This window comes from Stegostoma tigrinum, chromosome 39 (genome assembly GCF_030684315.1).
Source record: "Stegostoma tigrinum isolate sSteTig4 chromosome 39, sSteTig4.hap1, whole genome shotgun sequence".
NCBI classification, from domain to species: domain Eukaryota; kingdom Metazoa; phylum Chordata; class Chondrichthyes; order Orectolobiformes; family Stegostomatidae; genus Stegostoma; species Stegostoma tigrinum.
Genome location: NC_081392.1, coordinates 23269214 through 23296668, shown reverse-complemented (window position 1 = coordinate 23296668; position 27455 = coordinate 23269214).

Sequence of the window (27455 nt, the reverse complement as noted above, 5' to 3'; positions counted from 1 at the left end):
TTCCGCTTGGTTTCCCCAATGTAGAGGAAGCCACACCGGGTAGAGTGGATGCAGTATACCACATTGGCAGATGTGCAGGTGAACCTATGCTTAATGTGGAATGTCATCTTGGGGCCTGGGATAGGGGTGAGGGGGGGGTGGGGGCAAGTGTAGCATTTCCTGTGGTTGCAGGGGAAGGTGCCGGGTGTGGTGGGGTTGGAGGCCAGTGTGGAGCGAACAAGGGAGTCACGGAGAGAGTGGTCTCTCCGGAAAGCACCACACAACCAGCCCAGCTCTTCCCCTCCACCCACTGCATCCCAAAAACAGTCCCACCTGTCTTCGCCTCCCTAACCTGTTCTTCCTCTCACCCATCCCTTCCTCCCACCCCAAGCCGCACCCCCATCTACCCACTAACCTCATCCCACCTCCTTGACCTGTCCATCTTCCCTGGACTGACCTATCCCCTCCCTACCTCCCCACCTATACTCTCTCCACCTATCTTCTTTTCTCTCCACCTTCAGTCCGCCTCCCCCTCTCTCCCTATTTATTCCAGTTCCCTCTCCCCATCCCCCTTTTCTGATGAAGGGTCTAGGCCCGAAACATCAGCTTTTGTGCTCCTGAGATGCTGCTTGGCCTGCTGTGTTCATCCAGCCTCATATTTTGCCATCATGTTTGTTTTGGCTGGAATAGAACGAGCCAGGCTTTACAGCTTTCTGGCCTCATCATTGAGACCAACAATTTCAGACTGTGAACTCTGCCCCAATTTGTTTACATTTCTTCTTTCAATTTGTTTCTGGGTCCACGGCACACCTGGCTCCAGGCACATCTTTTGTTTATTTGTTTCTTTTCCAGCCCTAACTCCATTCCCTGCAACCTTGAGGGACGAATGACATTTCTGCAATTTCATCTCTCCTGCCTTCCCCCCGTGACATCTGCCTTTTGCCCTTGTCTCACCCCCACCTTGCTCAGAATCTGTTACATTTCTGGTCCGAGGCCTCGGTCAACTCACAGCGCCCCCGGGTCAGAGTTTTAAATTCGCTTCCTCCAGAGAGAAACTGAAATCACTGTGGGTGCAGCTTTCCCTAGATTTTAATTTTGGAAACAAAAGCCATGAAATTGTTTCAGAGTTGAGGTTTTTTGAGCCTTCATCCACAATCTCGCTTCTTTAGAGCTAAACTGTGATGCTCCCACAGTCCAAAAATGCAAGTTAGGTGGATTGGCCACACTAAATTGTCCGCGAGTGTGCTGGTTAGGTGGTTGGTTAGCTGCGGTAAATGTGGGGTTTATGGGAGTAGGGTGGGGTAGAGAGCTAGTGCAGACTAGATGCACTGAATGACCTTTTTCTGCACTGTCGGGATCCTGTGATCTGAACCATTTGTTATCATGGTCACATTTTCCTCATGACAGCCCACTCATCACCATGTTCATTCAGCTCAAGCTTTCATGCTGCCTTTGTGTTTTGAGAAGCTCTGTTGTTGGAATGGGAGCTTTCTTTGATGTGGCCTCTCCTCATACTTCCGCCCACTTCCCAGTTCCCTGCGTTAATTCCAGCTTTCTCTCATTTTCCCAAAAGGGGTTGTTGAAGCGCTCAAAAGGCACATGGACTGAAATTGAGAAATTAAAGAGTCAGAACGAAAGAGCAAGTGGAAATAATAAATGGGTTTTGTAAATCCCAGGAGAGTGAGGAAGGGTCACAGATGCTTCCAGACTTGCTGAGCCATTCCAGCAACTTTGTTTTTGTTTCAGGGGAATGAGACTCCAGGATCCTCCTGTTGTGAGTGTTCACACAGTTTTTTGAACTGATGTGTGGGATGTGGGTGTCCCTGGCTGGCCAGCATTTCTTGCCCATCAGTAGTTGCCCTTGGGAAGGTGGTGGTCAGCTGCCTTCTTGAACCGTTGCTGTCCTCCTGATGTGTGGTGACCCACAATGCTATTAGGGAGGGAATTCCAGGATTTTGACCCAGCAACAGCGAAGGAGCAGTGATATATTTCCAAGTCAGGAAGGTGAGTGACTTGAAGGGGAACGTTGGGGTGGTGATCTTCCCAAATATCTGCTGCCCTTGCTCTTTCAGATGGAAGTGGTCCTGGGTTTGGTAGGTGCTGCCTGAGGATCTTTGGTGAATTACTGCAGTAGCAACAACATTCTTTGACGAGTCAAACCCGAGCAGGTGAAGGTGGAGTGATAATGGGAACTGCAGATGGTGGAGAATCCAAGATAATAAAATGTGAGGCTGAATGAACACAGCAGGCCCAGCAGCATCTTAGGAGCACAAAAGCTGACGCAGAGAGGCGGATGGGGTGAGGGTTCTGGAATAAATAGGGAGAGAGGGGGAGGCAGACTGAAGATGGAGAGAAAAGAAGATAGGTGGAGAGGAGAGTATAGGTGGGGAGTTAGGGAGCGGATAGGTCAGACAAAGGGAAGACGGACAGGTCAAGGAGGTGGGATGACGTTGGTAGGTAGGAGATGGAGGTGCGGCTAGGGGTGGGAGGAAGGGATGGGTGAGAGGAAGAACAAGTTGGGGAGGCAGAGGCAGGTTGGACTGGTTTTGGGATGCAGTTGGTGGAGGGGAAGGGCTGGGCTGGTTGTGTGGTGCAGTGCGGGGGGGGACGAACTGGGCTGGTTTTGGGATGCGGTGGGGGAAGGGGAGATTTTGAAGCTGGTGAAGTCCACATTGATACCATTGGGCTGCAGGGTTCCCAAGCAGAAAATGAGTTGCTGTTCCTGCAACCTTCGGGTGGCAACATTGTGGCACTGCAGGAGGCCCATGATGGGCATGTCATCTAAAGAATGGGAGGGGGAGTGGAAATGGTTTGCGACTGGGAGGTGCAGTTGTTTATTGTGAACCGAGCGGAGGTGTTCTGCAAAGCGGTCCCCAAGCCTCCGCTTCGTTTCCCCAATGTAGAGGGAGCCACACCGGGTACAATGGAGCTTGTAACTGATATCCATTTCAAGCCTACCGACTCCCACAGCTACCTAAAATACACCTCCTCCCACCCACCCTCCTGCAAAAATTCCATCCCTTATTCCCAATTCCTCCGCCGCTGCCGCATCTGCGCCCACGATGAGGCATTCCACTCCCACACATCCGAGATGTCCAAGTTCTTCACGGACAGCAACTTTCCCCCACAGTGATCGAGAACGCCCTTGACCGTGTCTCCCGTATTTCCTGCAACACATCCCTCACACCCCGTCCCCGCCACAACCGCCCAAAGAGGATCCCCCTCATTCTCACACACCACCCCACCAACCTCCGGATACAAACCATCATCCTCCGACACTTCTGCCATCTACAATCCGACCCCACCACCCAAGACATTTTCCCCATCCCCACCCCTGTCTGCTTTCCGGAGAGACCACTCTCTCCGTGACTCCCTTGTTCGCTTCACACTGCCCGCCAACCCCACCACACCCGGCACCTTCCCCTGCAACCACAGGAAATGCTACACTTGCCCCCACACCTCCCCCCTCACCCCTATCCCAGGCCCCAAGATGACATTCCACATTAAGCAGAGGTTCACCTGCACATCTGCCAATGTGGTATACTGCATTTACTGTACCCGTTGTGGCTTCCTCTACATTGGGGAAACCAAGCGGAAGCTTGGAGACCGCTTCGCAGAACACCTCCGCTCGGTTCACAATAAACAACTGCACCTCCCAGTCGCAAACCATTTCCACTCCCCCTCCCATTTTTGAGATGACATGTCCATCATGGGCCTCCTGAAGTGACAGAATGATGCCACCCGAAGGTTGCAGGAACAGCAACTCATATTCCGCCTGGGAACCCTGCAGCCTAATGATATCAATGTGGACTTCACCAGTTTCAAAATCTTCCCTTCCCCAACTGCATCCCTAAGCCAGCCCAGTTCGTCCTCACCCCCCACTGCACCACACAACCAGCCCAGCTGTTCCCCTCCACCCACTGCATCCCAAAACCAGTCCAACCTGTCTCTGCCTCCCTAACCTGTTCTTCCTCTCACCCATCCCTTCCTCCCACCCCTAGCTGCACCCCCATCTACCTACTAACCTCATCCCACCTCCTTGACCTGTCGGTCTTCCCTGGATTGACCTATCCCCTCCCTACCTCCCCACCTATACTCTCTCCACCTATCTTCTTTTCTCTCCATCTTCGATCCGCTTCCCCCTTTCTCCCTATTTATTCCAGAACCCTCACCCCATCCCCCTCTCTGATGAAGGGTCTAGTCCCGAAACATCAGCTTTTGTGCTCCTGAGATGCTGCTGGGCCTGCTCTATTCATCCAGCCTCACATTTTGTCGTCTTGGCTTCTCCAGCGTCTGCAGTTCCCATTATCTCCAATTACTGAAGTTACTTGTGAACCCACTGGTGTTTCTTCAAGCTATATGATGAGTGAATTATTTCCCATACACAGAGTAGGTGAATGACCTCTCCCCAGTGTGTATTTGCTGGTGCACAGTGAGGGTTGATGATGCCCTGAACCCAGCCTCACTGTGAGAGCACAACGGTCCTTCCTTCAGTGTGAGCACGTTGATGGTATATCACTCCCCACAATCTGCACATTTGATGGGTCTCTCTTCAGAGTGAACCTGTTGGTGTTTCAACAACCCGGATGACCGGGAGAAATCCTTCCCACACTCGGAGCAGGTGAATAGTCTCTTCCCAGCGTGGACTCCCTGTTGTGTCAGCAGGTGGGATGGCTGAACGAATTCCTTGCCACTCTGACAGCATGGAAACAGCCTCTTTCCAGTGTGAAACTGCTGTGAATACCTTCTCACACACGAAGCAAGTGAACAGTTTCTTCCTGGTGTGATTGCACCGGTGTTTTTGCAGCTTGGATGGGTAATTGTAACTCTTCCTACAGCCCCCACAGATCCATAGTTTCCTGGTGAGTGTGGCATTGCTTTTGTTTCAAAAAGTCAGTTGATCCCCTGAAGCATCGTCCACAGACTGAAACTGTGCACAGTTTCTCTTCCCTGTGACTGGTGCATCCACCTTCCATATTCAAAATCTGATGATATTCATCTTCTATTAAAATGAAGCAATTCTGTCAGATCCTGTCTCCCAACTGCACATCCTCAAATTCCAAACCAATGTGGTATTGACCAGAACAAAGGAAAGGAGCATAAGATAACACAAAAAAGAAAGGTAGCTTGTGAAATCAAGATGCATGTTCTGGTAATTTCTGGGGCTGGCACAGGGAAATAATGAGAATTAAAGCTGCCGTCTCATCATTAAATCACCAACTAATTAACTTATGTTCACCAGGGATGGGAACCTGTCATCCAGACTCTGACATCAATGCGAAGAAAGAGCACTGGGCACAGTTTAAGAACAGTCCATGCTTTCAGAGGGAGAGGCTTAAACCTCTGTATCGCTACGTGAAGGGGTTCCTTCCTTGCTGTTTTGTTCAGAGCAATTTACTAAGAGCCACCTTTAAGGGATCTTGCAAATCAGTTGCTTACACGCTTCTGTGTCACAATGGGTCAGTGCTTACACCTCGTAGACGTGAGTTTGGTGGCTCGAAGCCACAAAGGCTGGAGCCAATGCTGTTCTCACTCTGTCAGTTTTGTTTCTGCAGTGCAGTTCTGGGTTTTTAATGTGGTCAGGAAAATGCTCCCCAAATGGAAATCTTATCCAGTGAGTCGTCTCAAAGGCGTTTTGATGTTGTTGTGATGGCTAACGTAAAGACCCGTGGATGTTGGGAGTCTGAAACTAAAACAGAAACTGCTGGAAGAACTCAACAGTTTTGGCACTGTCTGTTGGAGAAAACAGTTCTGAAGAAGTTGTGAAACGTGACCCCTGATTCTCTGCCCACAGATGCTGAGCTTTACCAGTAACCTGTGGTTTTATTTTCAGAAAGCTTTCCCTGACAAGCCGACAAACTTCCTCTCTTCAGCGGTATGGACTGAGACAACAGGAAGTGACAATGAATCGGCTTCTACACACCATCATTGACTCCTATCTAATGTGAACTAAAACTTGACTCTGGTGAGACTTAAACCCACAATGTTTGAATAACACGGTTAATAAGTCTTTAGAAACCCAACATGCTCTCCATTACTTCACAGCTGCTGAAGTCTAACAGTACAGAAAGTTAACTTTGGCACATTATCCTTGTGTCTTTCAGCAAGTATCTGTGTTTTCCCTGTGAAGGAAGGGTCAGCAGACCCAAACTCTGGCGTTTCTTCACAGATGCTGCTAGACCTGCTGAGCTTTCCAGCTTTTTGTATGAGTTTGTCCCCGCTTTACTCTACCTGGGTCCTATCTTTGTGTGTTCTGGCACTTCAAGTAATCATCTAAACATTCCTAAAATGAGCTGATGATTCTTAGCTTAACCATACGTCCAGGCAGTGAATCCCAGAAACCCAGAACTGTCTGGGGGAGAAACACATCGTCCTTAAATTTCCTCTAAGTCCTCTGTCCCTTGCTTTTATCCGAAATCGATGGTTAATCATCCTTTTCAATTAGATGAAGTTTATTACAATCTCCTACATCTATTCCTTTGTAATTTTGAGCACGTTAATAAGTTCCTCTCAACTTTCTCCGTTCTCAGAGAAACAACATCAGCCTCGATTGTCTGCCTTCACAGAGGAAATGGTCCAGCCCAGGTAATACCCTGGTCAATGTGCTCTGTACGGCCTCTTGGACACTTGCACCTTTCCTGCAATCCAGTGATCAGACCGAACAACGTTCTCCGAACAACAGCAGCAATATCTGGAGAAATGCAGCATGACTGGCATCATCTGTGAACATAACTGATTGATTGTCAAGTGTACCAGAGAACAGTGTAAAGCTTTGTTTACAAGGAGGATAAGCAGATCATTGTATGAAAGGCTGTAGTGATCAGAGGTTGTAAAAAGATTTAGACAGAGGCATACTGGTTACATTGTGCGGGGCACGCACTGAGCAACATCAAAGTTAGCAAGAACAGCATTATTTGCTGTCCTGGGTCTGTGAGTCTAACATGGTCAGTACTTGGATCCGTACGATTACAGCATCCTTCAACCTGTTACTAGATTTGAAAGAACATTATGAGTAATTCTTTCAGACTTAATATAAATTTGAATGTGTTGGACAGTAAGGAGAAATGCTAGGGTTAGATCTGCTCTGGGGATGCCATAAGAAGTTGCACGATGTCAGTGCCATCCTGAAAGCAGAATTAATGTTTCAAGTCCAGTGACTCTGCTTCAGAACTGATAGTACTGATGAAAAGGTGGTATAGAAAACGTGCTCACCTAAACAATGTGACTTGTGTGCATACGTCTGAATATGAACATTTTTTTGTGGAACTCTTATTTCAATTTCATCTTATCTTTACATTCCTTCCTTAGACGTAGTTGGTCCTTCATTCTCTTCGACTCTTCCTGACTGGAATGTAGCTTTTTTAGAATGTTCTGAAATACCTCCATAAATATCTGCCATTACAAGTCTACTGACCTCACTCTTAACCTAATTTTCCACTTCATTTCAGTCAGGCCTAACTTCGTCCTGCTATTATTTTCCTCAATTTGGTTTTCAGACCTAATTTTAGAACCAACCTTCCCTTCCTCAAAGTAAATATAAAACTCAGTCACACTGCGATCACTGCCACCCAGGGGCGTCTTCAATATGAGGTCAATAACGAATTCTGTGCCATTGCATATTAAGAGGTATCATGCTCTCTGGTTGCTTCTGGATAGTATTGTTCCTAGAAATGGCCCCAATAACACCTCATCAACTCACCATTCAAACTACATTCGTCAATCTGGCGTGACCAATTTATATCATCATTAGAATCACCAAAGATTATTGTTGCACAGTGACTTAAAAGAGAAAGGTGCTTGAAATAGGGCAGCAGTGGAACAACAAGAGTCCAGAGTCCAACTGTTGGAAATGGCAGACACTTTGGTTCAGCGATTGACAACCAATGCTGGGTAGAATTGGGGATTGAAATCATTGAAATCCCCTTTGTGAGACCTGTGTCTTTCCACAAGCCACCACATCCTTGTAGTGTCCAGGTGCTGCTAAACTACTGCATTCTATCAGTTTGATACACACAAGTCAGATTGTCTGAAATATTTGAAACTGTGTGTTTCGACAAATTTGAGTGTCATTCTACACGGCAAAGTACAGGCCACCACGCACAGAGATTAGCCATGGAGAAATGCAGCTTTCAGCTTTACCTTGGCTGCAAACAGATTGTAAAAGCTGAATATGAAGGTCTTGCTGTAATTGCCTTGGGTGGAATGCACACACAAATGCAGGTTGTCGCAGTAATGATCTCCCTAAACCAGAGAAGGAATTACTTGCCCTCGAGGTCACATCAGCAATGTCCATTCGATTCATCTCAGGGATGAGAGGTCCGTATACCAGGAGTATACACGTAATATCAGTTTGTGCAACATCGATTTCAGAATAATGAGAGTTGCGGGAAATGTCTTAATTAATATCTTAATCATTAGGTCAAATTCAATACAGGGATGCACAAAGTGATGAACTAAGGGGACACAAACATAGAGAGATGATACACAATAAGTAGGGAAGATCTTTTTGAAACTTTTAGATCTCAGGTCTATGATTAGCTTTGGTGAAGATATTTACTGTCCTTAACCAGTCAGCCCTGGAAGTGACTGTAGCCCCACAGTGAGGTGCTTGAGATCACAGTGCAACCGTAACATCTGTAGTTGAGCCTCACTTGGAGCATTGTGTGTAATCTTTATCCACACTCTTCACCACAAATATGTAAACAGATTAGAAAAGACGCAGTTGAGGTCCACAGGGATATAAATTCATTAGAACGGACACAGACGGGTTTTAACAGCTTGGTGGAAAAGTTTCAGATTATATAAACGAGATGATGGGAAAATCAGAAATGCTGTAACTGAACAGAAAACATTGGGAAGGAAACAAATGGAGATTTGCCAGATGCTAAGAGGTTTGGAGCTTCTAAATAAGATGAAAAATCCATCTTTCGAATGAATCAAATTCAGAGTGGTCAGAAATTCAAAAGTGCCAGTGAATAACAAAGGAAACATTGGAGCAGAGTTTCATTCCATCAGAGAGGTATTAAAATCTACAAAAAAATTCCAGAAACAAAGGCAACAGTTCGTTTTAAAGGACATATGAGCAAGCACACAAGGAGTGTATTTAACAAGTGGGGAGAGTCTGTCGCCGGGGCTGGGTGGGAGAAATGGTGGGATGGCAAGTTGTGTGGGTGGGGAATCTATTTGACATTGAATGACTTCAGATGTGACGAAATTTCATGAGCGGCTGATTAAAAGTGATTATAAAAATATTAATAGTTTTATAAGGCATGGTATATTATTTGATGTGAAGCATTATAAATTTTTTAAACAACTGAGCAGGATTTTGAAAATTACAGAAAGGAAATTTAGATATCAATAAATTTTGTGAACCCATGCAGTTGAATAGCAGCGACTATTAAAATTCTCATGGTTTTGAAATGTGTGGCATATGATTTCCTGTGAAGCTCTAGAAATGAAACAGAGCTCTCTTATTAATTGGTAAATAACGTTATACCATCATAATCAGGAAGTGAACCGTTTCTCAGAGACAGAATTCCTGATTTTATCTTGTATCTTAAAGATATAATCACATTTACCATGATTTTGTGCCCATGACATACTTACTGATCCCTGCCGAAGAAATCCACCAACTAGACTCTGCCTTTTTTGTATTTTCAAGCGTCTGTTCTTCTCAGCAGCACTTGAATTAAATGAATTCTGACAAAAGTTGAATGCACCAGTCAAGCTGTAGAATAAGATGAACCTAATTCCGTGTTTTTAAAAAATTATTGTCATAGATCCTGCCAGTTACCAGCAAACTGAGGAACACGAAACAGGGTAAAAAATGTTCTGTTTTCCCCAGAGGGGAGCCACTGCAGGGTCAGCCACATGAGAAAGGTTATCACGCTGGAACATCTCCTTCGGTTTTCTCGCCACAGATGTTCCCACACGCGTTGAATATGTGCCGGGTATTTGTTGATATTTGAGATAGACCCCACTGAAAGCTTTGTTTCTCAATCAACAGAAGCTGACACTTTGCAATAAAGTCCAATTTGCTCAACGTGGCCGTTATTCTTAGCGTACTGTCTCCATGTCAGTAAAAGCTAATCCACGTGAAGCTGGAACTCATACCAGGTATTGCACAGGCCTCTACACTGTCATATAACTATCACATACTGACTGATTGTGCCACTGGTCGCATGTTTTCCACAATGCGTTCATCGTTTAGAATGTACACAATGAATTTTCCATGACAGGAATACTTACCAAATAACAGATGGAGATGAGGGAATGTCAGAGTGGGGTGAAACTTTAAAATTGTGTGGCCCGGAGGCTGTGGAGGGTCAGTCACTGAGTCTGTTCCAAACCAAAATTTCAAAACATCACACGTTTACAGGATAGTGCAGGAAAATGTTGAAAATTTATTTTTCAAAAAGAATTGCAGTTTAACAAAGGTTACTTCACCAGTTCCCTCACACAAGGAAGTAACCATTGCTGGAAATGACCATATAATCCCAGTTCCCAGGCCCAGAGCCAGAGAAACTCAGTGGCCCAGCCGCAAAGATACAACCGGAAATGGGGATGGCAATCAGCACATGGAGCATCTTTAATTGACATGGACCAAAGGATACTAGGACTTCAGGATTTGGGAAAGCAATTTTAATATAGAGCAAATAGTTTTTGGCAGCACGGATGTTTGTGGATTGAGCGAGGATGTGTCCGCGAGAATGTCTCAATTATGAAGAAAAATTCTGCAAATATTCAACCGGTAAAGAGAGATACATGTGCAGGGAGAAATGGAGGTAATATTTTCGGTCTCTGAACTTTCTCGTATGGTTGTCTCTGCACTCAGTTGAATTGCTTGTTTCGTGTTGCTCAATTTTCTCCAAGAACACTCAGGCCAGTAAAGTCATCTAACTTGTGAAAAATAACGTGAATATACAATGATAGTAGGAACTGCCGATGCTGGAGAATCTGAGATAACACAGTGTGAAGCTGAATGAATATATCAGGCCAAGCAGCATCAGTGGAGCAGGAAATTGACGTTTAGGGTCGAGACCCTTCTTCAGAAAAATACAATGCTGTGATTGGCCTCAAGTTTTCCTCACGTTATGGAGAAAAAGCAGGATAGTGGAGTTGTGATTTATTAGAACAGTAGTGACCTCATTGAATAGCTGAGTGGACTGGATAGAGTGAATGGCAGCTCCCTGTGGACAGCTGTGTTTTCTTTGCCAGTGAAACTCGCTGCATCACAAAGTCTGGGCAGTGAACTGAAGCAGTGGCAGTGATGAACTTTGCTGGCTGTTCATGTTGTGAATGTTACCATTGGTGCTCATGTACGCATTAACACCACAACTGCAAGTGTGTAAAGCTCGAACACTGAGTGGGCCCGTGATGCAAGGATAACGCACCTGACTATAGATCAGGAGATTGTACGTTTGACGCCTACCTGGCTCAAGAGCGGTATCAAAAGTTGTTACACCTCGCAACTTATTTCCTCCCTGCTGTGAAGCCGAAGTGACGTTTGAATTTTTGCAGAAACAAGAACCCTTTCAGTTTCTCCTTTCAGTGAATATCAGAAATATCCCATCCTCTTCAGAGAAGGCAAAGCTGACATAGTCCCAAAAGCTGCTCACGCCTGCTTTTTGGTTTCTCAATCACTGCAGCTACAAACAAACCAAATCACCTGGTCTCAGCTTCAATGGACTTCAGATTCTCTTTGGGAAGTGGAATCAGAGGTGAATGAAGGGTGAGAATAAAATGTGAGGCTGGATGAACACAACAGGCCCAGCAGCATCTCAGGAGCACCAAAGCTGATGTTTCGGACCTCGACCCTCCCTGAATGGCACTGTGGATCTACCGACAGTACATGGTCTACAGCTGGCCCCATCCTCTCCAAGGGGGTTAGCGATAGGCAACAAATCTGGGCCTACCCAACGATGCTAATGACTCATAAGCAAATCAAATCGTTATCATATTTAAATTAATATATGTTAAATAGCAAGATAACCGGAACAGGATATTTACAGACCACATGTTGAAGGGTTGTGGTGCTCTTTATCACCCTTCGATCATTTGCACTTTATTACTTCCCATTTCTGTTCTGGCCCTGCTGGAGTCACATCGATTTGGCCTGTTCTTTCCCTGAGGAGTGCCATGAGTTTATAAATTACTTGTACACAGATACGTGAGCTTCAAGCAACAGATCAAATGTGGGTGTCAAGAATCTCCAATCTTTTTATTTACCTGTGTCCTAAATGTGGACAGTTCCTAATGATCCCAATCTAACTGTATAGCCCATTCCTAATGAACCTCACTGACTTCCTGACCATTCCCTGTGGGTTGAAATCTCTCCGGATTGTTTCAGGTCAGTTTCTCTCGGGAGAACGTGTCACTGCCTTGATGATGCCACAATGCTGTCTCGTTACCCCCGGCCACATTAACCATTTCATTTCCGGCTGTTTCTCAAGGAGCTGCAAGTGTTTGGGACCCTTTCCGCAGTGCGGGTTCACCGTGAATTGACATGCCATTTCTTTCAAATATTGCATATTATACCTGCACATCCACTGATAGTCCAACATCATGCCACATATTAACATTCAGGTGTATTTGTCAAAATGGATGTCTGCCTCAACATCTTCCCACGTGGTGCTGCTCTGTCATGTAAAGACCAGATTATCAAATGTGGTTTCCTGAAACAAAATTAAAACAAAAACAAAATGTAAGTGTTGCCAAGGAACGATATCAACTTGTTCAAATCAGCTCAACATTCCATTTTTTTTAAACTGCAACAACGGTGTACTCTAGATTGCAGATTTCTCCGAAACTACACCTGAAATTAATTATTCTAGTTTGTTTATCATCCCGAACAGTATGTTCATTACTTTCTATTTAAAATTTGAGGTTCTGTGATGCATATAAACTTGCAGGGTGGTTGAGATTGAACAATGACTAACATTTGTTCAAAACAGAGCCAGCATGACCTCATAGGGCTGAATGGTCTCTCTCTCTCTTTCTCTGTTCGGCCACAATGACTCTAAGATCCAAAAAGAACAGGATCAGTTGCTCCATATCTCTAACCAACTGAAATCCTGAATCCCTGATGACATTCTTTCAATTCCAGTCTCAAATGCCTCTAGGAACTTAACAACTTTCTGCAAAGACACAGTAAATATTTGGGCTCATTTCTGCAGAGATAGAATTGAAAGGAGGAAAATTATATTTCAATTATTTGAAATGAAAGTTTGACTCCACTGGGAGCACTGTCAACATTTGTCATGTCATTTGGTCAAAGGAAATAGAGGCACTGGGAATGTGTCACAGATTCAAAAAGGCATTGTCAGAACTGAAACCATGTAACCCTCAGGCAAGCCTGGGGAGCATTTCTCTAGAAAAGAGAATACTAAAGGATGATCTGACCGAAACCTTTAAAATGATGAAGGGCTTTAAAAATCCAATAGTTATTTCATGAGAAACCTCTTTACCCTGCAACAGGTCAGAATGTGCAATTCATTCCAACAGTGTGAGATGGAGGCGAACAGAGGAATATATTTAGGAAGTTGGATGCATACGTGAGGAAGAAAGGAATATAAGGAACTGCTGATGGGGGGGATGAAAGGGGAGGATATGGAGCATAAATACTGATGGAGACTAATTGAGTCGATTGGGCGAGAGAATCAATGGCTCAAAGCCAAACATATTTACTTCTGATCTAATTGAAGTGGTGAGGAAAACATTATTTCCTATCCAGGATAAAATAAATCTACTCCATCAGCTTTTGGGGATCATTGCCTTGGGAAAGTGCAGTCCCAGGCTCAAAGAGCATCAGCCTCACTGGAAGCAAAGTGGTGAGAGCGGCCAGTCCAGCAGAAAGAAACTCTGACCCTCCCATTTTACTCACTGTCAGAATGAACATGTCTCAGTCTTGGAGAGAGATAATAGGAACTGCACATGGTGGAGAATCCGAGATCACAAAGAGTACAGCTGGATGAGCTTTTTTTTTCTTTTTGAATGGTCTAGGCCCAAACCATCAGCTTTTCTGCTCCCAAGATGCTGCTTGGCCTGCTGTCTTCATCCAGCTCCACACTTTGTTATTATGGCTCAATCTTGGATGTAATTTTCCCTCATTTTCAAAACAATTCATGGGGTACAGTATCAATGTCTAGGTCCTCACTTATTGCCCATCTCAGTTGTCCTCCTTGAGAAGATGGTGTTTTCTGGGACTGGAGTCTTTGAGGTGTTGGGTCACCTACAATGTTGTTTGGGAGAAGTTCCAGGATTTTGAATCATTGAGAGGAAAGAAACAGCCGATATGGAAGATGATGATATTCAAGTCCCAGTTATTTCAGTGACTCCATCAGATTTTCATGTGATGGTCATTTTGAGATTTCTGTCTGCAAATCTTCCCTTTCTAACATCCTGTTAATGCGAATGGTGTGCAGTATGGAGAAGAGCACACAGATGCTCACTGTCTCATGTAACTGCTTCACTTGTATTTCTAGACAGTTGATGCTGTCCGTTTGAAATGTGCTGTCCACCAGCACATATAAAGCGGATTAACAACAGATCCAACTCTAATTATCATTTGTGAACTTTCTTATGCTTCAACAGACTGGATGACTGAATAATCCTTTTCCTCACTCAGAACATATGAATGGCTTCTCTCCAGTATGAACTCGCTGGTGTACCTGTAGGCCAGATGAATCTCTGAACTGCTTCCTACACTTGGGGCATTTGAATGGCCTCTCCCCTGTGTGGATGCAGACGGCGGAATTTGAATTCAACAAATATCTGGAATTAAGAATCTAATGATGACTGTGAATCGATTATCGAATTCTGAAAAACTTAGCTGGTTCACTAATGTCCTTTAGGGAAGGAAACTGCGATCCTTACATGGTTTGCACCACATGTGCCTCCAGACCTGCACAATGTGGTTGAATTTGAACTTCCCTCTGGGCAATTGTAGATGGGCAATAACTGCTGCCTAGCCAGTGGCGTTCTCATCTTATGACTGAATTTTTAAAATAAAATCAGAGCAGGTGAATGGCCTCTCTCCAGTGGCAGCACATCGGTGTTTCCACAGAGCACATGAATCAAAGAATCCCTTCCCACATTCAGAGCAGGTGAATGGTCTCTGCCTCTGACTGCATTGATGAAACTCCAGCACCAACAAGGAATGGAATCCTTTCTCACAGCTCTCACATTTCCATGGTTTCTCCATTTTGTAGGAGGGCTTGCATCTCTCTAAGCTCCTAGTGTGAATGTTGTGATGTTTCTTCCAGCTGTGAGACTACGAGATTGTATATCAGTTCACTGGAAGATTCTCACTTGGGTGCATATCTATCAGTACTTTTCCAGAGAAACTGTTGTTTCAAATCTTTTGAAACAGACAGACATTTCTTGATCTATGGTTTCAAGCCAATACCATTCAAGTGTGACCTATTTCAGTGGCTCCATTGGATCTTGCATGATGGCTGTTCAAGATTTCTGTCTGAAAATCTTCCCTCTCTAACGTACTGCAAAAAGATTATTCTGTTTATTATTAGAGGATGAGAATTTGGGTTAAAAATTCAAAACAATCAAATCTAATTGTCCATCACTTCTTGTCTGAACAGGTCCTGCTCCCTCCCAGGGTTCACTTCCTTTCCTTTGAGCTGCTGCCAGTCATTAATTTCACACCAGAATTGAAAAGCATGAAATCAGGATAAATTGTTTTCTCAACCATATTGTAGAGAAGAAGAAGTTTAAGTCTGGGTGAAGCTCAATCTTCATTCAGAGAGAGAGGAGCATCAGCGTCGCTTGGCAGCTCTGAGCAGCTTCAGAAATTGATTGTCCCACATTGGTGTTGAGACAAAGTTGGGGGGGAGGCTTTGATTGGTTGGAGGTCCAGAGTGCTTCCAGTGCTCCAGTTCTTCTCATTGGTTAGATTACTGAATTATGATGGATCTCTGCAGAATGGGTTTGCTGGTGTTTCATCCAATCATTGCAGCTTCTAAAGATCTTCTCACAGTCAGAGCATTTTAATGGTCTCTCATCAGTGTGAATAAGCCCACATCTGCTGTAACTGGAGGCCTGAGTGAATCCCTTCCCAAACACAGAGCAAGTTAAATGTTTCTCCCCAGTGTGAATAGCTGGTGTTCACTGAGTATCAGATGTCCGAGTGAATCCCTTCGCACAAATGGAGCAGGTGTACGGTCTCTCTCTAATGTAGCCATGCTGGTGTATCAGAAGCTGTGCTGATTTAATAAATCCCTTCCCACACACTGAGCAGACAAATGGTCTCTCCCCAGTGTGACAGGCCTGTCATAAGTGTGGTGGGAAGAACAGGTAAATCCCTTCCCATATAGGGAGCAGGTGAATGGCTTCTCCCCAATGTGAACACATCGATGTTTAGTGAGGCTGGGTAACTGACTAAACTGACTGAAGCTCTTTCCACGCCGAGAGCAGATGAACAGACTCTCTCCAGTGTGAGACGGTTTATGTGACCTTAGGCTGGATGATGATGTGAATCCCGTCCCACACACAGGGCAGGTAAAAGATCCCTCTCCAGTGTGACCTGACTGTGTGACATTAGAATGGATGAAGACGCAAATCCCTACCTACACACACAGGAGGTATCTGTCTCTCTCCAGTGTGAACTCGATTGTGAGACATTGGGCTAGACCATGAATTCTATCACTTCCCAGACAGAGAGCAGATGAAGCTTCCTCCCCTGTGAAGACTTTTGTGTGACATTAGGCTGGGTCTACAAATGAATCCCTTCCCACATGAGGAACAGCTTGAACAAATTCTCCTCTGTGTGAACAGGTCGATCTTGAATTAGACCTTTAGAGCTCCTAAAGCTTTTCCCACAGTCAGAGCATTTAAAAGGCCTCTTGTCAGTGTGAACCCACTGGTGTGACACGCGGCTGGGAGACTGAGCAAATCCCTTCCCACACATTTAGCAGGTGAATGGTCTCTCCCTGGAGCGACTGTGATGGGGAGCTTCCAGCTGCCCTGGGTATCTGTATCCCTTCGCACAATCCACACATTCCCACCGTTATTCCATGATGCTGATCTCCTGGCATCTCTCCAGGTTGGACGGTCTGTTGAATCCTTGTCCATAAACACAATGTGTGTACAGATTCTCTGTGCTGTGGATTTTGTTTTCAGAATGTGAACTGGATGATGTTGAATAATTTCTGCAGTTAGCTCACTGAAACATTCAGAATCAGGTGCGTCTGTGTCCGGGTGTTGGCGCTTTCACACTCACACTGATGTTTGAAATCTTTTCGCACAGACATACCAGATAAACATATTCCCTTCTGGTCCTGATGAATTGAATAACTCAGTTGGATTTTGACACTGTGTTTGATTTGACTTTCCCATCTTCAATGTCTTTCTTTCTATTAATATTACAAACATCATCACTGTCTGAACAGGGTAAAATCTCAGAACAAACAAATTCAATTCCTGACGAAGGGTCTAGGCCCTAAACGCCAGCTTTCCTGCTCCTCTGATGCTGCTTGGCCTGCTGTGTTCATCCAGCTCTCCACCTTGTAATCTCAGATTCTTCAGCATTTGCAGTTCCTATTATCTCTGAATCAATTTCTGAGAGGCAATTTTCCTTTATTGCACCCACCACAAAACTTATGACCCACACTAAAAGATGTGAAAATCAGTATTAAAAGCAAAAACAACATTCCTGTGTAAATCAGGTTGTTGTTCCCGGTTGGCTATGAGGCATTGTATACGCTGAGGTACCAACTTGTGATGGGAAGTACCCAGCCCAGTGGTGGGCTCTAAAAGCTCCCCTCTCACAAAAGACAGATGGTACCCTTTGGGGTTAGTAGGAACTGCCGATGTTGGGGTCTGAGATAACAGGGCGTGGGATAACAGGGTGTGGGATAACATGGTGTGGGATAAACAGTGTGCGGGGTAACAGGGTGCGGGGTAACAGGATGCGGGGTAACAGGGTGCGGGATAACAGGGTGCGGGATAACAGGGTGCGGGATAACAAGGTGCGGGAAAACAAGGTGCGGAATAACAAGGTGTGGGATAACATGGTGTGGGATAACAAGGTGTGGAGTAACAAGGTGTGGGATAACAGGGTGCGGGATAACAAGGTGCAGGATAACAAGGTGCGGGATAACAGGGTGTGGGATAACAGGGTGTGGGATTACATGGTGTTGGATAACAGGGTGTGGGATACCAAGCTGTGGAATAACAGGGTGTGGGATAATAGGGTGTTGGATAACAGGTTGTGGGATAACAACGTGTGGAGTAACAAGGTATGGGATAATAGGGTGTGGGATAACAAGGTGCGGGATAACAGGGTGCGGGATAACAAGTAGCGGGATAACAAGGTGCGGGATAACAGGGTGTGGGATAACAGGGTGCGGGATAACAGGGTGTGGGATAACAAGGTGCGGGATAACAGGGTGTGGGATAACAAGGTGCGGGATAACAGGGTGCGGGATAACTGGGTGTTGGATAACTGGGTGTTGGATAACTGGGTGTTGGATAACAAGGTGTGGGATAATAGGGTGTGGGATAACAAGGTGTGGAGCTGGATGAACACAGCAGGTCGGGCAGCATCAGAGGAGCAGCAAAGCTGACGTTTCAGGTCTGGACCCCACGTCAGAAATGGGGGAGGGTAACAGGGCCCTGAAGTAAATAGAGAGAGTGGGAGTGGTGATAGAAGGTGGATAGAGGAGCAGATAGGTGTAGAGAAGTCAGACAGGTCCTGGAGGAGGGGATGAAGTCAGTAAAGGTATATGTAGCTGGGAAGTGGGGATGGGGGTTGGTCAGTGAGGAGGGAGGGTGGGTAGATTGGAGGGAAGACGGACAGGTCAGGGAGGCAGGGATGAAGATAGTAGAGGTGGGACAGGGATGGACAGGGAGGGAGCAAGGGGCAGTGACAGGGAGCAAGGGACAGGGACAGAGAGGGAGGGAGCAAGAGGGAGCCAGGGACAGGGATAGGGACTGGGATGGGGCGGGGGCTGGACAGAGAGAATCAGGGAAGGAGTGAAGGACAAGGACAGGGAGTGAAGTATGGACAGGGAGCGAGGGGCAGGGAGGGAGGGACAGGGAGAGAGTGAGGGACATGGAGGGAGGACAAGGAGGTGGAAAGGGTGGGACGGACAGAGAGGGAACGAGGGATTGGCAGGGAGTGAGGGACAGGGAGGGAGCAAGGGACAGGGAGGGAGTGAAGGATGGGGAGAGTGCAAGTGAAGGAGCATTGGACAGGGAGGGAGCGAGGGACGGGGAGGAAGTGATGGGGAGGGAGAAACGGGGGGAGAAAAAGAGAGGGAGCGGGGGAGCAAGGGACGGGTAAGGAGGGAGGGAGGGATGGGGAGGCCAGGGAGAGGGAGGGAGGGACGCTGGGAGGTACAGAGAGGGAGGGACAGGGAGTGGGGGAGGGAAGGACTGGGAGTGAGCGAGCAAGGGGAACATGGAGGGAGCACTGAGGAACAGGGAGGGAGCAAAGAATGGGAGCGAGGGATGGGGAAGGAGCGAGGGATGTGGAGGCGGCTAGGAAGGGAGCAACAGGGACAGCGCAAGGGAGGGGTGCGAGGGAGGGAGGGACAGGGAAGGAGCAAACAAGGGAGGGACGGGATCAAGGGACAGGGAGTGAGCCGGGGACAGTGAGGCAGGGAGCGAGGGACATAGAGAGAGCAAAAGTGGAAGTGAGGGAGGGGGTCAGGCCAAGGGATGGGAGCCAGGGATGGGGAGGGAGTGAGGGAGGAAGGGATGGGAGCAAGAAATGGGGTGGGAGGGAGGAAGGCACGGGAAGGGAGTGATGGATGTAAGGCAGCGAGGGATGGGGAGGTATCGAGGGAAAGAGGGACAGTGAGGGAGTGAGAAATGGGTAAGCAGCAAGCAAGTGAGTGAGGGAGGAGGGAGCAATGGACATAACGGAGTTAGGGTCAGGGAGGGAGCAAGGGACCATGAGGGATTGAGGGACAGGCAGGGAGCGAGGGACAGGGAGGGATGGGAGAGAGGAAAGGGAAGGGAACAAGGGAGCGAGGGACAGATAGGGAGGCAGTGAAAGTGCGTGGGATGGGGAGGGATCATGGAATGGGATGAAAGTGATGGGGAAGGAGCAAGGAGGGAGCAACAGGGAGGGAGAGAGGCAGCAAGGGGCAGGGTTGGGAGGGAGGAAGGGATGGATGGGGAAGCGGGGGAACAGAATGGCAGGGAGGGAGGGAACCACGAGAATGGGGTTGGAGGGACGAGGACCGGTAGGAGAGATGGACAGGAAGTGATGGAGGAAGGGATGGGGAGTGAGGAAGTGAGGGATGCGAGCGAGGGACAGGGCGGGAGAGAGGGATGGAAGCGAGGGATGGGGAGGTAGCAAGGGACAGTGAGGGAGCAAGGAAGCGAGGGATGGTGCGGGAGCGAGAGAGGGGGATGGAGTGAGAGAGAGGGAGGGAGAGAATTAGTGAGGGACAGGAAGGGAGGATGAAAGGGACAGTGAGTGAGAGAGTGAGGGGCAGAGAGGAAGGGAGTGCATAAGGGATGGGGAGGGAGGGAGGGATAGAGATGGAGGGAGTGAGAGGGAGTGAGGAATGGATTGAGGGTTGGAGTGAGGGAGTGAGGAACTGGGATGGAAGGAACAAGGGATGGAGCGGGAGCAACGGATGGGGAGGAAGTGGGCGAGGGCAGCGAAGGATGGAGGGAGCAAGAGACTGAGTGATGTGTAGGGAGCGAGTGAGTGAGGGACGGATTGATTGAGCAAGAGAGAGCATGGATGCAAGGGATGAGGAGGGAGCGAGGGATGAGGCAGGAGTGTGGGAGGGAGGGACGGCGAGGGAGCAAGCGAGTTAGGGATGGCAACTGAGTGAGGGACTGGGAAGGAGGGGGCGAGTGATGGAGATGGACGGAACAAAAGATGGAGCGAGGAAGCGAGGGACAGAGCAAATGGGTGAGGGACAGGGAGGGAGTGAGAAAGGGATGGTGATGGAGTGAGCAAAAGATGGAGCGAGGAAGCGGGGGGTAGAGCGAGGGAGCCAGGGGCAGGGAGTGAGGGTGTGAGGGAGGCAAGGGAGCAAGCAATGGGGAGGGACCGAGCTAGGGCAGTGAGGGATGGGGTGGGACTGAGTGAGCAAGGAATGGAGCGAGTGATCGAGAGACGGAGTGAGGGAGAGACGGACAGAGTGAGGGTGGAAGGGACTGGGAGGAAGTGAGGGATGTGGAGGGAGCAAGGTGGTGAGGGACGATGAGGGAGCAATGGAGCAAGGGGTGGGGAGGGAGCGAGGAATTGAGCAATGAGGAGGGAGTGAGGGATGGAGTCACAGGGAAAGAGCAAGAAATAGGGAGTGAGGGATGGGGAGGGAGGGAGGGAGGCCACGAGGAATGGAGAGGGAGGGACTGGGAGTGAGAGAGCAAGAGACGGGACTGAAGTAAGGGGAGCAAGCAAGGAATGGGAGCGAGGGATGGGGAGGAAGCGAGGGTTTGAACGAGGGAAGGAGGGAATGAGGGATGGGGATGGAGCGAGTGAGCAAGGGATGGTGAGGAATTGAGGGGTGGGGTGGTAGCGAGCGAGGTAGCGAGGGACAGAGAAGGAGCAAGGGACATAAGGCAACAATGGACAGGGAGGGAGTGAGGGAGGGAAAGAGGGATGGGGAGGGAACAAGGGAGGGAGGGAGAGAGGGAGTGAGTGACGGGGAGGAAGTGACAGATGTAAGGGAGCGAGGGATGGAGACGGAGTGAGGGAGTGAGGGAGCGCGAGGGAGCGAGAGATGGGGAGGGAGGGAGGGATGGCGATGGAGTGAGAAATGGGGAAGGAGCAAGCAAGTGAGCGAAGGACAAGGGAGCAACGGACATAAGGGAGCAAGGGACAGGGTGGGAGCGAGGGAGGGAGCGAGAGATGTAGAGGGAGCGAGAGAGCAAGTGAGGGATGAGGAGGGAGTGAGGGAAGAAGGGATGGAAGCGAGGGAGGGATGGGAGCAAGGGAGAGTGGGAGCAAATTAGCGAGGGACAGGGAGGGAGGGAGAAAGGGACGGTGGAAGAAAGAGCAAGGGACGGAGAGGAAGGGAGTGAGCAAGCGACAGAAAGGAAGGGATGAAGATGGAGGGAGTGAGAGACGGAGCGAGGAAGTGAGCAATGGAGGAAGCGTTGGACCGAGGGTGTAGGAACTGGGAGAGAAGGAACGAGGGATGGTGAGGGAGCAGGGGATGGGGAGGGAGCGAACGAGGGCAGCAAGGAATGGGGACCGAGTGAGGGAGTGAGTGATTGGAGGTTGCGTGAGGGATGGGTGGGCTGCTAGGAAGGCAGCAACAGGGGCTGAGTGACAGGGATGGAGTGAGGGAAAGGGTGTGAAGGACGGGGAGGGAACGAGGGACAGGAGGGAATGAGGGACGGGAAGGGAGTGAGCGAGGGAGTGGTGGGAGCAAGGGGCAGGGAGAGAGCGAGGGAGTGAGAAACAGGGAGGGAGCGAGTGACAGGGAGGGAACGAGGGAGAAAGCGAGGAACGTAGAGGGAGCGAAAGGGGGAGTGGGGGAGGGGGACGGAGCGAGGGAGGGATGGGAGCAAGAGACAGGCATGGAAGGAGAAAGGGACGGAGAGGGAGGGAGCGAAAGATGGGGAGGGAGTGAGAGATGCGTAAGGAGCAAGCAAGTGAGCAAGGGAAGAGGGAGCAATGGACATAAGGGAGCGAGGGACAGGGAGGGAGCGAGGGAGGGTGCGAGGGACGATACAGGAAGTGAGGGACGGAGAGGGAGCGAGGGAAGGAGGGATGGGAGCGAGGGATAGGGTTGGAGCAAAGGAGCGAGGGACAAGGGGGGAGTGAGTGAAAGTGCATGGGACAGGGAGGGAGGAAGGAATAGGAGGAAGTGATAGGGAAGGAGCAATTAGGGAGCCACAGGGTGGGAGTTAGGCAGCAAGGGACTGGTAGGGAGGGGGTAGGGAAGGATGGGGAGGCTGAGCGACAGATGGGCAGGGAGTGAGCGAGGTCACAAGGGATTGGGGTTGGAGTGACGGGGAGTGAGGAAGCGAGGTACAGGAACGAGGGACAGGACGGGAGAGAGGGATGGAGAGATAGTGAGGGACAGTGAGGGAACAAGGCAGTGAGGGATGGTGAGGGAGCGAAGGAGAGGGACGGAGCAAGGGAGGGGGAGGGAGCCAATTAGCAAGGGACAGGGAGGGATGGAGAAAGGACGGTGAGGGAGTGAGCAAGGGATAGAGAGGAAAGGAGTGAGCGGAGGGGCACGAAAGGAGGGAGGGAGAGACAGAGATGAAGGGAGCGAGGAAGCAAGGGACAGAGTGAGGGTTGGACCGAGGCTGTGAGGAACTGGGAGGGAAGGAACGAGGGATGGTGAGGGAGCAAGGGGTGGGGAGGGAGCTAGCGGGGGCAGTGAGGGAGTGAGGGATGGTTCGGGAACGAGTGAGCCAGTGAGCAAGGGACGGAGTGAGTGAGCGAGAGACGGAGGGTGAATGCAAGGGACGGGAAGGGAGCGAGGGATGGGGAGGGAGCAAGCGATGTGGAGGAAGCGAGGGACAGGGCAGAAGTGAGAGATGGAGGGACGGCGAGGGAGCGAGCGAGTTAAGGACGATGATGGAGTGAGGGCCTGGGAGGGAGATGAAGTGAGCAAATGAATGAGGGACAGGGACGGTGGGAGAAGTGGATGGTGAGGGAGGGAGGGAGCGAGGCACAAAAGGAAGGGAGCAAGGGATGGAGGTGGAAGGACCAAAAGTTGGAGTGAGGAAGCGAGGCATGGAGTGAGCAAGTGAGGGACTGGGAGGGCTGGCATGAAGGAGGGCGAGGGAGCAAACAATGGGGAGGGAGCAAGTGAGTGAGGGATGGAGCGAGTGACCAAGAGACGGAGTGAAAGAGAGCGGGGCAGACCGAGGGTGCGAGTGACGGTGAGGGAGTGAGGAATAAGGGTGGAGTGAGTGAGCAAGGGACGGAGTGAGAGAACGAGGGATGGCGAGGCAGTGAGGGATAGGGAGGGAGCAAGAGAGGTAGCAAGGGACGAGGAAGGAGCGAGGGACGGGGATGGAGCAATGGAGCGAGGGATAGGGAGGGAGCGAGTCGCAGTTTTGAGCGAGGGAACGAGGGACAGGGATGGAGCGAGTGGGTGAGGGAGTAAGGGATGGAAAGGGAGCAAGTGAGGGACAGGGAAGGAAGCAAGGGAGCAAGGGATGGGGACGGAGCAAGGGGTTGAGAAATGGGGAGGGAGGGAGGGAAGGGGATGGAGTGATGGATGGGGAGGGAGCGAGGGACGGGGCATGAATGAGGGATGGAGGGACGGTGAGGGAACGTGCGAGTTAGGGATGGCGCTGGAGTGAGGGAGAAAGGAATGATGAGGGAGGGAGTGAGGGATGAAGAGGGAGGGACGGGCAAACGCGGGAGTGAGGGATGGGAGCAAGGAACAGGGCAGGAGCAAGGGATGGAAGCGACAGATGGGGAGTTTGCAATGGAGTGAGGGATGGCGAGGGAAAAAGGGGCGGGGATGCAGCGAGGGAGGAAGTAACAGGGAGGGAGTGACAGGGAAGGTGCGAGGGAGAGGGAGAGAGGGATGGGCAGGTAGTGAGAGAGGAAGCGAGGGAGGCGGAGGGAGTGAGGGAGGGATGGGGAGACAGAGAGGGGCCAAGGGCTGGGGAGGGAGAGATGCGAAGCAAAGGGTGCAAGAGACAGGGAGGGAGTGAGAGTGTGAGCCAGGAACATGGAGGGAGCGAGTGAAAGGGAGGGAGCGAGGCAGAGATGGGGAGGGAGCGAGTGAGTGAGGGATGGGGTGGGAGCATGTGACAGGGAGGGAGGCAGCGAGGAAGGGATGGGGAAGGAGCGAGGGAGGGAAGGAGGGATGGGAATAGAAAGACATGAAGCAAGGGAACGAGGGACGGGGAGCGAGGAACAGGGGCGAGGGACCGAGTGTTGGAGATGGAGGGAGCAAGAGATGTCGTGATGAAGGGACGGACAGAGCGAGGGAGGGACTGGGAAGGAAGGAGTGAGAGACGGTGAGGGAGCAAGGGAGAGCAGCGAGTAATTGGGAAGGAGTGAGGGATGGGTAGGGAGCGAGTGACCGATGGACAGAGTGAGTGAATGAGAGACAGAATGAAGGAGTGAGGGATGGAGCGAGGGACGCAACGAGGGTGCAAGGCTCATGGAGGGCGAGAGGGATGGGCAGGGATCGAAGGATGGTGCAGGAGCGAGGGATGGAGGGACGTTGAGGGAGCCAGCAAGTTAGGGGTGGTGACGGAGTGAAGGTCTGTGAAGGAGTAAGGGACGGAACGAGGGAGCGAGGGACGGGGAGGGGGCAAGGGCCAGTGAGGAATGAGGAATGGTCAGGGAGTGAGGGATGGGGATAGACCAAATGAGAGAGAGGGAGCGAGGGACAGGAAGGGAAGGAGAAAGGGCTTCAACAACCTGTGCAAAATCCCCGAAATTGGAGGTGCCAGTGTTGAACTGGAGCGGACAAAGTCAAAAATCACACAACACCAGGTTAGAGGCCAACAGGTTTCTTTGGAAACACAAGCTTTCTACACACTGCGCCTGACTTTATCACTTCAATATCGCGCGTAACAAAGTAACAAAGTAGCTGGATGTGCGTTTGCTCGCTGAGCTGGAAGGTTAGTTTTCAGAAGTTTTGTCACCTTTTTTTATTTGAAAAAATATACTTTATTCATAGAATGTACAAAAAAATAAAACATTTATACACCTACCCAGCCGCTCTGGGTTACCCAGGAGGTACGTACACCAACTAAAGGCTAAAACAAAACAAAGAAGAAAAAAAACAAAGCAAAGAAGATTACCCCGGCAGTCGTCACACCGCACAGTCCTAGTAGTCCCCTGACCAGCTGGGGGAGGTGCCAGCGGGGCCCAGTTACCAGATAGGGCCCTTTTTTACATTCTGGACGAGGAGTTTCATACGGTAGTCTTTCCCCATCGCGCCTTGGCGGCGGCTGCCCCAAGCTTTAGCGCGTCCCTCAGCACGTAGTCCTGGGCCTTGGAGTGCGCCAGTCTGCAAAACTCGGTCGGGGTCAATTCTTTCAGCTGGCAGACCAGCAAGTTGCGGGCAGACCAAAGAGCGTCTTTCACCGCATTGATGGTCCTCCAGGCGCAGTTGATGTTGGTCTTGGTGTGCGTCCCGGGAAAGAGCCGTAGAGCACGGAGTCCCATGTCACGGAGCTGCTTGGGACGAACGTCGACAAATACCACTGCATGCCGGTGAAGACCTCCTGCGCATCGGCACACTCCAGAAGGAGGTGAACAACAGTCTCATCCCCCCGGCAGCCGCCTTGATGGCAGCGTGCGATGGTGCAGAGATTCCGCGCGTGCAAAAAGGATCTCACTGGCAGATCCCCTCTCACCGCCAGCCAAGCAATGTCCTTAGCTTGTTTGAAAGTTCTGGCGATGAGGCATTCTGCCAAATGACTTTGGCAGTCTGAGTGGGGAACCACACGACGCGATCCACCCTCTCCATTTCCCGAAGGGTCTCGAGGGTACTACGTGCTGACCACTGCCTGACGGCCTTGTGGTCGAAGGCGTTTCGCTTCAAAAATTTTTCCATGACCGACAGGTGGTACGGGACGGTCCAACTACTCGGAGTGTTCGGCGGCAACGAGGCCAGGCCCATCCTTCACAACGCCAGGGACAGGTAGAACCTCAGTAAGTAGTGACACTTGGTGTTTGCGTACTGGGGATCTACGCACAGCTTGATGCAGCCACACACAAAGGTAGCCATCAGGGCGAGGGTGGCGTTCGGTACGCCCCTTCCCCCATTTTCCAGGTCTTTGTACATGGTGTCCCTGCGGACCCGGTCCATCCTCGACCCCAAATGAAATGGAAGATGGCCCGGGTGACCACAGCGGCGCAGGTCCAGGGAATAGGCCAGGCCTGCGCCACAGACAGCAGTACCGAAAGCCCCTCGCACCTGACAACCAGGTTCATACCCGCGATGGGGAGGGATCACAGCGTCCACCTGCCCAGATTCTGCCTCAGTTTGGTGATACGCTCCTCCCAAGTCTTAGTGCATGCCCCAGCTCCACCGAAGCAAACATCCAGCACCTTCAGGTAGTCTGTCCTGACGGTGAATGGGGATGAAGGAGCGGTCATCCCCGTTCCCGAAGAACATGGCCTCACTCTTGCCCCTATTGACTTTGGCACCCGAGGCCAGTTCAAACTGGCCGCAGATGTCCAACAGCCGACACACCAACCGATGATCGGTGCAGAAGATGGCGACATCGTCCATGTACAGGGAGGTCTTGACCTGAAGGACTCTGCTGCCTGGGATAGCCACGCCCTTGAGGCTCACGTCCTTCCTGATGGATGCGGCGAAGGGCTCCACACAGCACACGACCAAGGCAGGAGAGCACGGGCACCCCTGCCTGACACCAGATCTGACGGGAAAACTGTCCGATTCCCACCCGTCGATCCAGACTGCGCTAACGATGTTGGTTTAGGGCAGCCGAATCCAATTGCGGATGCCCTCCCTGAACCCCAATTTGGAGAGCACGTCCCTCATGTAAGCATGAGAGACCCTGTCGAAGGCCTTCTCCTGGTCCAGGCTGAC